The 12,269-nt window shown below is 47.3% G+C and overlaps 1 long non-coding RNA gene across 1 annotated transcript; it reads right to left on the bottom strand.

Moving 5' to 3' along the window:
- Window positions 1-9,259: 9,259 nt before the first annotated feature.
- On the bottom strand, window positions 9,260-10,620 carry LOC120681421. The gene is made up of 3 exons (XR_005677863.1): window positions 10,279-10,620; window positions 10,102-10,186; window positions 9,260-9,354 (listed from the first exon to the last, which is right to left on the bottom strand). It is a non-coding gene; the product is annotated as an uncharacterized LOC120681421 (long non-coding RNA).
- Between the last annotated feature and the right edge of the window lie 1,649 nt (window positions 10,621-12,269).

The raw sequence follows: 12,269 nt of genomic DNA, 5'->3' as shown, positions 1-12,269 counted from the left end.
CACTTGGGTCAGATCTTGCAGTGCTCCCTGGCTACGGTCCGGAAGCTCTCCGCTGCCGCGAAGGAGGAAGAGAGGAGGAAGAGATGGAAAAGAGCCACGGCAAGCTGCTCAGCGAGCTGGCTGCGAGCTCTTACGCTGTCAACAATGGTGGCAGCAGCAGCAGTTCATTTGTCATAGCCGTGATAGCGAGAACAACCCAATTTGATACTATTTTAAACGAACCGCCGGTCATTATCATCCAGATGAGAGTTAACACGCGCTTGCCGGAGAGCGTGCCACGTGTTATCCCACGTCTAGAGACACAAATAACCGACACGTCATTCATCCAAAATAATATCAAATCCGGTAGTCCCGGTATGTGCTCCAACATACGCCCAGAATCAGCATATGCACATACCATTTATAATCGAATACATTGCCAATAATCCACAAAGAGCAGTTTTATAATACTAGAGTTCAAATCTTAATATTACGAGTTTAATATAAGAGAGTTCAGCTAACTTCCATTACAAGCCTTAGGCTCACGAAAGCCATATTAAACAGTAACTTAAACTTTATTGTATTTACATGCTCTCACGGAGTTCGATTACGATAAAACCTACTACGATGATGATGTCTTGCTCAAGGACACCATCCCGGCAAGTGTGATACTCCAAAACATCTTTTTTCTGGCAACCGATATAAGTATTCTAATCAGGGCTAAGCATCTAGTCAAATTAAGTAGTTCATTGACTAACAAGTGACAAGGACATGGATAACAATTCAAGGAAGGGTAATGCAAGAGAGTAGGTACCAAATTGCAATACATACATACTATATAACCCAGTAATACCCGAGTGAGATAACTAAATTAAATCAGATTAAATAGGTGCAAGGACATATGCTTAGCTGCTTGCCTTGGTTAACTTCGGGCTCGACCGCAAACGGGACTCCGGGCTCGGGCTCAACGGACTCGACGGGCTCCACGGGTTCGACCTCCGACGGATCGGTCACTATAATGCATGAATGCGATGCAAGAATTAAGAAATGAACTTACACAACAAGCATAAATCTCATTTTAAATTGAGCATGCAGAGGACATCACAAGAAACTCATGAAAATTAGTTTTGCAGCAAAAACATTTTTCTATAATTAATCATAAATAGATCAATTTTCAACTATTCAAAATAAGATAAATCATAAAAGGCATTCAAACTTAACTAAACAAATCCAAGAAAATTATCATAGATAATATGCATGAAAACAAAGCTAACAAAACCGGTTTCACCCTTTTATCACTCTCCAGAAAAAGTTCTACATTAAACCATTTTCGGACAGAGCAAATAAAAACACACTAAGACCCTAACAAAAAGCAGTGAAACATACAAAACAATATTTTTCCTAAGTATATCTCAGCGATACAAACCCAACAAAACAAGTTTCGTATTTTTCAGAACTATACACAAATTTCTACGAATTTTGCAAAATTGCTGCTCAAACACAAAACCCCAAAACGCTAGGTGCACCCCGCAGAGTCGGCCCAGAGGCCGACAGGTGGGGCCCACGGGCCAGCGGCCCACAAAGGCCGGGTCAAGGCAATGCCGGCATTGACCGCAGCGTGGGGGCGGCCACGACGTCGCGCGTCACGCGATTCGCACGCGCACGCGCGGCCACAGCGACGGCGGCGTGAGGCGGCACGGCGAGGAGGGGCCGGAGCATGCCGGGGAAGGCGCGCACGGCGATGAGGAGGAGGCGGTGAACCCCACCAACAGCGGCGCGGACGGGGAACGGCGGCAGAGGGGCGCCTGCACGATAAGGGAAAGGGCCGAGTGAGGAGGGGAATCGAGAGAGGACGTTGAGGGGAAGCTTCCCATGCGAGGAATCGAGGAGAGGGTGACCGGATATGACGAATCGCGGCTGATAGCGGAGCTTCTTGCGGCGGCGGCGTCAATGGAGGTCGGCCGGGCGCGAGGTCGATTCCGGCCGTGGTTGGGCTCAATCGAGTCCGGTGAGGGGCGGGGAGACAGAGGGCGAGGTGAGGAGGCCGTGGGCGAGCAGAATTGGGGAGCGGTGGCAGAGGTTGGTCAGGGCACCGGCGAGGGCGGCTCTGCTCTGCTCTGCTCGTGCTCGAGGAAGAAGAGGAGGAGAAGGGGAACACGGCAGAGGGGAGGATAAGGCCGGCGGCAGGGTCGCCGATAAGGGCGTGTACAGCACGGGGAACGAGGATGGCCGATGCGTGGAACGAGGTTGGACGCCGGTGAAGCCGACACGCGGCATGCCACGATGCGCGCGCCGGCGTTCCGCCCGTTCAATGTTTTGGGGTCTTGACAACTCTCCCCCCTTAAGAAAATCTCATCCCGAGATTTAGATAGATAGGATGGAAGGGATAAAACTCCGGGTGGATTGAGGCCATATTCACCTAGACTGGGTAAACATCTAAGAGATGATGCACAAAGGCAAGAGTGATGTGGTGTGATGAGACATTCTTAGAGTTTTCTTGATGGTGACTGTGTCCATATATAACAATATCTAGAAAGATGACTTCATTAAGAAAGTGGGGTGTGGTAGAAAGGAAACTTACTCCTCGGAAAAGAAATCGATGTATTCTTTATGTAATCGATCCTCACGCTCCCAAGTGGCTTCATCTTTGGAGTGATTGCTCCACTGAATCTTGACAAACTTCACCATGCTACGCTTCACTCTTCTTTCATCATGATCAATAATGGCAATTGGGTGCTCTTCGTAGGTAAGGCCCGGTTGAAGTTCAAGCGACTCGAGGTCGATGGCGTCGGTTGGAACACGAAGACACTTCTTCAATTGAGAAATATGAAAAACATTGTGCACTGCGGAGAGTGATTGAGGAAGTTCCAATTGATAAGCCACTGTGCCAACTTTCTTGGTAATCCGAAAGGATCCCACATAGCGTGGCGCTAGCTTTCCTCTTACTTGGAAATGACGAGTGCCCTTGAATGGAGAAACCTTGAGATAGACATAATCGCCAATCTCGAGGTGAAGTTCTCGGCGACGACGATCGGCATAAATCTTTTGACGAGATTGAGCAATGCGATGATTCTCACGGATAATTCTGACTTGATCCTCAGCATCTTTTACCAAATCCGGACCAAAAAAAGGTCTTTCTCCAGATTCGGACCAATTGATCGGAGTTCTACACCGTCTTCCATAGAGAGCATCAAATGGAGACATTTTGATACTTGCTTGATAACTATTATTGTAAGAAAACTCTGCGAATGGTAAGCAAACCCATTTCTTCTCATATATAAGAGCACAAGCTCGCAGCATGTCTTCTAAGATTTGATTGACCCTCTCAGCTTGACCGTCGGTTTGAGGATGATAAGCAGTACTATAGGTGAGATCAGTTCCCATGGCTTCATGAAGACTTTTCCAGAAGTGAGCGACGAATTGAGGACCGCGATCAGAGACAATTTTCTTAGGAACACCATGAAGACAAACGATACGGGTAAGGTACAACTCCGCATATTGCTTGACGAGATAAGTTGTCTTCACTGGAAGAAAATGAGCCGACTTCGTCAATCAATCCACAATTACCCAGATAGAATCATACCCTTGAGAAGACCTGGGTAACCCGGTGATAAAATCCATTCCAATTTCTTCCCACTTCCATGATGGAATAGGTAGCGGTTGAAGAGTACCGGCTGGCTTGAGATGCTCAGCTTTAACTCTTTGGCAAACATCACACTCGGCGACATATCGAGCGATTTCTCGCTTCATGCGGGTCCACCAAAACCTTTGCTTGAGATTTTGATACATTTTAGTACTACCCGGATGAATGGAGAATTGAGAACTATAGGCTCCATCCAGGATAATTCGCCTGAGGTTATGATCCTTAGGCACCACAATACGCTTCCCAAAGAATAGAACTCCTTCATTATCCGTAGAGAAGTATCGAGCTTTGCCCTCCTTCATTAATTCCCGAATTCGAGCCATACCTTTATTCTTCTTTTGGGCCTCCTTAATTTGATCATAACGGTCAGATTTGACCGTGAGAGTAGTAAGATAGCCTTCTTTGACTATGGAAATTCCAAGTTTCCGGAGATCGTCACAAAGAGTATGCACAGGAGGAGCTATGGTCAAGCAGTTGTATTGAGCCTTCTGGCTTAGTGCATCGGCGACGACATTCGCCTTACCGGGATGATAGTGCACTTCAATGTTATAATCCTTGATTAATTTAAGCCATCGATGTTGCGTCATGTTAAAATCAGATTGAGTGAAAATGTACTCGAGGCTCTTGTGATCGGTGTAGATATTGCAATGATTGCCAAGCAGATAGTGACGCCATGTCTTTAGAGCATGGACAACGGCCGCAAGCTCTAAATCATGGGTAGGATAGTTTTCTTCATATCGCTTGAGTTGACGAGAAGCATAGGCCACTAGTCGGCCTTCTTGCATAAGAACACAGCCAAGGCCGATGCGAGAAGCATCGCAATAAACATCGAAGCTCTTGGAAATACTTCGCTGAGCAAGAACGGGAGCTGTAGTGAGATGATCCTTAAGGGTTTGAAAAGCTTCTTCATAGGCTGGGGACCACTCAAACTTGACATCATTCTTCAGTAACTCGGTCATAGGCTTCGCAATTTTAGAAAAGTTCTCTATGAATCGGCAGTAATATCCCGCAAGTCCAAGAAAACTTCGAATCTCATGGACATTCTGAGGTTGCTTCCAATCAAGAACATCTTGCACCTTACTAGGATCTACAGCAATACCATACTTGGAGAGGATATGACCAAGAAAAGATACTTCTTCAAGCCAAAATTCACATTTACTGAACTTGGTATAAAGATGATGTTCTCTAAGTTTTTGAAGGACAACATGGATGTGACGAGCATGATCTTCTTGGGTCTTGGAATAGATAATAATATCATCAATAAAGATGATCACAAAGATATCAAGTTCCTCCATGAAGATGCTATTCATCAGATACATGAAATAAGCCGGAGCATTGGTGAGGCCAAACGACATGACAGTGAATTCATAGAGACCATATCTAGTAGAGAAGGCCATTTTTGGAATATCTTCTTTCCGGATCTTGATTTGATGATAACCTAACCTTAGATCAATCTTGGAGAAATAACGAGCTCCCGAGAGTTGATCAAATAAGATATCAATCCGAGGAAGTGGATATTTGTTCTTGACAGTGACTTCGTTTAACGGACAGTAATCAACACACATCCATAAACTATCATCTTTCTTCTTCACAAAAAGAGCCGGGCATCCCCAAGGAGAGGAGCTCGGGCGAATAAAACCCTTATCCAATAAAGTCTTGAGTTGTTTCTTCAATTCCTTCAACTCATTGAGAGGCATTCGGTAAGACTGTTAAGAGATAGGAGCAGTCCCGGGCATGAGCTCTATGACAAACTCCACCTCACGATCAGGAGGCATACCCGGTAATTCTTCCGGAAAGACATCTGGATATTCACACACCACAGGAATATCTTCCAATGATGTAGCTTTAGTACTCGGCAAAGCATTTAAACCATATTCCGTCTTGGCAAGAAAGAGTAGAACTCCATTCTCGGAGGGATGCAAAAGATTGATAGTGCGAGGCCCACATTTGATAATTCCATCATACTTACCCAACAAATTCATTCCAAGAATCACATCTAACCCCAGCCTGTATAGGATGAGAAGATTGGCTCGAAAAGTAACTAACTCAATGAGTATTGGAACCTCATTAACAAAATATCTAGCAATGATTTCCCCACCCGGTGATTCTATATGGTATGGCACTTGTAGGTCTTGCATCTCAAGCTTACTATGCAGCATAAATTTCTTGTTGATGAAAGAAAAAGTTGCTCCAGAATAAAAAAGAACCATAGCAGGATGAAAATTGATTAGGAGCGTACCCATGAGGACTTCAGCATTCTCCGGAATTTCTTCGGCGGTGGTGTAGTTGAGGCGGCCACGTTTAGGAGCTTGTTGTGGCTTAACTTCTTGACGTTGTACTTGAGGTAGAGGATTATTAGGCCTGGGTGCATTGAAGGCACCGCCACGCCTCGGAGAGGGACAATCCTTGGAGAAGTGGCCTACGCCACCACATTTGTAGCACGGCCCCTTTGCGGCAACACCTGGGTTGCTCCAATAGGCATTGACCGGCCTAGGAGCTTGTCCTTGAGGAGGTTGAGGGTGACGCACAATTCACATAGGACGGGGAGGTTGAGCACCCGGTGCCCGAGGTGGAAGAGGAGAAGGCCCCAGACGTGGACGTGATGAGCTATCGCCCGCCGAGGTAGGAGCAGGACGCTTGTTCTTTACTTCAAGATTCTTCATCTTGTGCTCGGCTCTGATAGCAATATTCACCAAATCATTGAAGTCTTCAAACTTAGTAGTGGAGAGCTTGTCTTGTAACTCTTCAGAGAACCCATCATACAAGCATTCTTGTTTCTTGGCATTTGTGGCCACTTCTTCAGGTGCATACTGGGAGAGGGTATTAAAAGCATTGACATATGCCATCACATTACGACTTCCTTGAGTAAGGTTTAGAAATTCCTTTTTCTTAATATCCATAATACCTTTGGGAATATGGAAAGAGCGAAAAGCTGTCCGAAATTCCTCTCATGTGAAACAGTGGTTAGCAGGGTGAGAGGCTTTGAAGTTCCGCCACCAAGCCCCAGGGGCATCATGCAGTTGATGAGCAGCAAAAAGAACCTTCTCAGGTGGCTCACATTCAATAAGACCAAGTTTTTCTTCAATAACATTGAGCCAAAAATCCGCATCCAAAGGATCCTTGGAGACACGAAAGATGGGCGGGTTGGTGCGGAAGAAATCCCCGAACCTGTTCACTTGAGGCTCGGCCCTTGGACCATGATTGACAGCATTGTCCATCTGATTGACTATGTGCGCCATAAGTTCAGTTTGTCGAGCCAGAACGTACACGAGGGTTGGGTGAATGGGAGGTTCAGGAAGGGGGGCCTCATTGTTGCGGTTCGTATTGCCACCCGAACCATTAGCACCATCCCTTTCAGATCCCGAACGCAACACCATCCTGTTAATAAACAAAACGGTTAGCGGTCATGAATGAAAGATAGAGGATACTCAAAGAAAGGGTGGAAAGATAATATGTAGATAAAAATCTAACACACGATCAACACAATAGTAGTAACTCTAAGAGATAGAGTAGATTTGGTCCACTAAGATTAACCAGAACCAACTAGACAAGATCTTGACAGCAGCCCACTAGATTGATCAAGTACATATTTAGAAACCACAGGAAAGAGTATGCATGCATGCAAGGTATGAATGCAACATGACGTCTCCTAACATCGTGAGCACGCCTTAACGTTCTAGCACTCACTTACGACCCGAAACAACCGCATTGCCTAGCAGCGCTACAATCCTCCTACTAGCACTTAGGACAATAGGTGATTCCCACCCACTCAACCCCGGTAAACGGCTCAAAAGGTTTCCAGCAGATAAAGGGGTTTTCCTACGCTCCCGCTACTCATGAAAGCAAGAGGAGTTAAGCATATCTTAATTAAACAAGTGAAGCAATAAGCGAGAATTAGCTCTAAGATGAAGGAAGAAAGGTAGCATTTTACCTTAAGTTCAAATTTTTAACAAAAGTAAATCTTAGTGCAAGTGATCAAATTTTATTTTACTCTCACCCCACTAAGCAAATTTTAGGTTCACTTTATGGAACCTCGGCTCTGATACCCGTTGTGAGAACTGCCCAATTTGATACTATTTTAAACGAACCGTCGGTCATTATCATCCAGATGAGAGTTAACATGTGCTTGCCAGAGAGCGTGCCACGTGTTATCCCACATCTAGAGACACGAATAACCGACACATCATTCATCCAAAATAATATCAAATCCGGTAGTCCCGGTATGTGCTCCAACATATGCCCAGAATCAGCATATGCACATACCGTTTACAATCTAATACATCGCTAATAATCCACAAAGAGCAGTTTTACAATACCAGAGTTCGAATCTTAATATTACAAGTTCAATATAGGAGGGTTCAGCTAACTTCCATTACAAGCCTTGGGCTCATGAAAGCCATATTAAACAGGAACTTAAAATTTATTGTATTTACATGCTCTCACGGAGTTCGATTACGATAAAACCTACTACGATGATGATGTCTTGCTCAAGGATACCATCCCAGTCTCAACGACCTACTCCTCCCCCGTACCTGGAACGGCGGGGTAGAAGTGGCCGAACACCACTTCCAGTTCACCTATAACTAGGGTTAGAAGTACCCTGAGTACACAGGTACTCGCAAGACTTACGCGATTAAATAAACAAGGATCATGCAAAGGCTCAAGTAAAAGCTTTAAGGTTAAGTAATTATTGCATAAGCGTGAGCTCTCTAAACGAACACCTAGCAAAATTAATTAATGTTGCCCGAACCCCAATTAAATTTTAGTAGAACATATTAAGAATAACATAGTTATTCCCGAGTTACTAAAATCCATTCCAACATGTCCGCACTTCTACGAGGAGTTCATGGGATAAAGAGCGTGCTCATAACCGAGAGCGATGCAATTCGAATTGATTATAACATTGCAAAGGTGTACTACTTTACCCACACGACACAAGGACCATGCGGCTCACCCAACCCGCTAAAGTTGGATAAGGGGTACTCACGTCAACCGTTCCCAACAAGGCTCGATCATTGAAATTTTCACACCTAGCTTACGCGTAGAGATTTAGTTCCACCGGAGACATCTCTAAACTTTCCTACACATAGTTCCACCCGGGGACACACTAAGCCTCTCTGTATAGCCCTTAGCCACATATCTAGAACTGCACATCAATGATCAAGTCAAAGACGGTAATTGGCTCATCCATACCATTATATTGGATATGTGGTAGCACGGAAAGGTGCTCAAAACCAACGTCATCCACGGACGGTCCTTAATCGGTCCAAGCGGACTATGCCCATGAGACTCCATTCTCTAGGCCCTACAATTCCACTCGAATCTCAGTACTACCAAACCCTTACCACCAAGCCGAACCAGTGCAACAAGGATAACCGGCAAGTGTGATACTCCAAAACATCTTTTTTCTGGCAACCGATATAAGTATTCTAAGCAGGGCTAAGCATCTAGTCAAATTACGTAGTTCATTGACTAACAAGTGACAAGGACATGGATAACAATTCAAGGAAGGGCAATGCAAGAGAGTAGGTACCAAAATGCAATACATACATACTATATAACCCGATAATACCCGAGTGAGATAACTAAATTAAATCAGATTAAATAGGTGCAAGGACATATGCTTAGCTGCTTGCCTTGGTTAACTTCGGGATCGACCGCGAACGGGACTCTAGGCTCGGGCTCAACGGACTCGACGGGCTCCACGGGTTCAACCTCCGATGATTCAGTCACTATAATGCATGAATGCGATGCAAGAATTAAGAAATGAACTTACACAACAAGCATAAATCTCATTTTAAATTGAGCATGCAGAGGACATCACAAGAAGCTCACGAAAATTGGTTTTACAGCAAAAGCATTTTTCTATAATTAATCATAAATAGATCAATTTTTAGCTATTCAAAACAAGATAAATCAGAAAAGGCATGCAAACTTAACTAAACAAATCCAAGAAAATTATCATAGATAATATGCATGAAAACAAAGCTAACAAAACTAGTTTCACCCTTTTATCACTCTCCAGCAAGAAGTTCTCCATTAAACTATTTTCGGACAGAGCAAACGAAAACACACTAAAACCCTAACAAATAGTGGTGAAACATACAAAACAACATTTTTTCTAAGTAGATCTCAGCGATACGAACCCAACAAAACAAGTTTCGTATTTTTCGGAGCTATACACAAATTTCTACGAATTTTGCAAGATTGCTGCTCAAACACAAAACCCTAAAACGCTAGGTGCACCCCGCAGAGCCGGCCCAGAGGCCGACAGGCGGGGCCCACGGGCCAGCGGCCCACCTAGGCTGGGTCAAGGCAACGCCAGCCTTGACCGCGGCGTGGGCGCGGCCATGACGTCGTGCGTCGCGCGGTGCGCGCGCGCGCGGCCACGGTGACGGCTGCACGAGGCGGCACGGCGAGGCGGGGCCGGAGCATGCCGGGGAATTGCACGGCGATGAGGAGGAGGCGGTGAACCTCACCAGCAGCGGCGCGGACGGGGAACGGCGGCGGAGAGGCGGCGCGACGGCGCTAGGCGGCGGCGGACGGCAAGCTCCGCCGGGGCGCCTGCACGACAAGGGAAAGGCCGAGTGAGGAGGGGAATTGAGAGAGGACGTTGAGGGGAAGCTCCCCATGTGAGGAATCGAGGAGAGGGTAACCGGAGACGACGAATCGCGGCCGGCAACGGAGCTTCTCGCGGCAGCGTCAATGGAGGTCGGCGGGGCGCGAGGTCGATTCCGACCGGGATTGGGCTCAATCGAGTCCGGTGAGGGGCGGGGGAGACAGAGGGCGAGGTGAGGAGGCCGTGGGCGAGCGGAATCGAGGAGCGGCGGCCGAGGTTGGTCGGGGCGCCGGCGAGGGCGGCTCTGCTCTGCTCGTGCTCGAGGAAGAAGAGGATGAGAAGGGGAACACGGCAGAGGGGAGGATAAGGCTGGCGGCGGGGTCGCGGATAAGGGCGTGTACAATGCAGGAAACGAGGATGGCCGATGCGTGGAACGAGGTTGGACGCCGGCGAAGCCGACACGCGGCACCCCGCGATGCGCGCGCCGGCGTTCCACGCGTTCAACGTTTTTGGGTCGTGACAGTGATCAACGGCCTACGTTTCGTCCTGGAAGAAGTACAGGAGCTGTGATCAGAAGTGAGCAAGACGCGTATCCAGATGGTGATGCAACCGATCGTGAGAGGCTCCACCGGCGTGGACTACCTGCAGAAGGCTTTCGCCGGCCGCTACGGGCCTCCTGCCAATGCGTCGGCTTCTCTCCCCCTAACACTGCAGCTGATCTCGGCGGCGAAGAGCGTCGCGGAGCAGGAATGGAGCGAGCATTCAGACTGTCTTTCAGCTACGCCATCAGCAGGCCAGGCCCCTTCCCTCGTCCCGGTGCTCCGAGCAGGTCATGGGGCGGCAGCTCCGGCAGGGCGGCAGCCATCTTCTTCGCCTGCGGCAGGCGCTTCTGGCCAGCCGGAGTGCAGCGGAGAGAGGCTTGACAAGCTGATAAGAATTGGCCTGCTGCAGCTTGTCGGCAGCATGGAGGGCCTGCAGATGCAGTCGACTCCCGAGAGCCTCCAGATGAATCTGCTGAGGCTGAGGGCAGTGCAGAGCCAGTTCCAACAAGTGATCGTGATCGCTACGAGGTAACCATCTCATCATTTGAATCCTAACATATTTTGTCAGAAAGGTTGAATTCTTATTCTTTAACGTGGTGGTGATGTGCTAATTTTGGTCCAAATTTCTGTTGTTTCTTGTTTCTCCAGCATGCTGACGATGCGTCAAGTTCTGATGGCTGAAAACCCCAAGGTCACTCCTGCAGAGCTGGAGAGCTCCATCGCGGAGCTTTTCGAGGCGCTCCTCAAGATATTGGATGGCTCGCCTGATGCCGGCACCGATGAGATCGTGGAGGCGATGATCCGCGCGTCGGCCTCCGCCGGCTCGCCGCCGTCCGAGGAGAAGATTCAGGCGAGGAGGCAGATGGTCGCCCGAGTGTTCCTCAAGAGCCTCCAGCCCGGCGAAGTGGTCTTCAAGAAGGTCTCCCGGGCCATCCACTGCGCCTTCCGCGGCGTCGTCCTGGGAGGCAGCGGCCTCACGGGGCCAGAAGCTAGCCGACGCTGTGCCGCGTCAGCGCGGCCAAGCTCGTCGACAGGGTGGTGAAGGCCGCCGAGGTGCTGATCAAGGTGGCCACGGTGTCAGAGAAAGTCCATGGTCCGTGGTACACAGCTGGGTGAAAGATGGATGCCCTTGCATCAAAATTTGATGAGGACTCAAATATGCTAAATTGCATCTGGGGATGTAAAAAAACGAAGTCTTTTGATTTTAGAACTGAATAATGTAAGGAATTGCTAAAAGTTATTTGTGTGCTGTGTACATGCCGCTTTGTTTCGATGGAGCAAAGACTTAAAAATTTGGTCAAAGTCCTTTCCAATGTATTAGTTATATGTACTTGGTATCTTGCACAGGTTCAACGGCAGACATAACTTTGTGCGATTGTTTTGTTTAGTATCTTGCACAAAATCAGGGGGCCACAACGAAACATAAAAAAAAAACAATTCGCAGGTCAACGGACAAACTGTCTTGCATCCATATGATTATCTGGAACATTTTATTTCAGTGTTTTTTCCGTAGTTAGGAACATTGCATAGTATATGATAGATCTTA

This window comes from Panicum virgatum, chromosome 7N (assembly GCF_016808335.1).
Source record: "Panicum virgatum strain AP13 chromosome 7N, P.virgatum_v5, whole genome shotgun sequence".
Lineage (NCBI taxonomy): Eukaryota > Viridiplantae > Streptophyta > Magnoliopsida > Poales > Poaceae > Panicum > Panicum virgatum.
The sequence above is the reverse complement of the archived record's forward strand: the minus strand, read 5'-3'. Positions and strand labels throughout refer to the sequence as shown.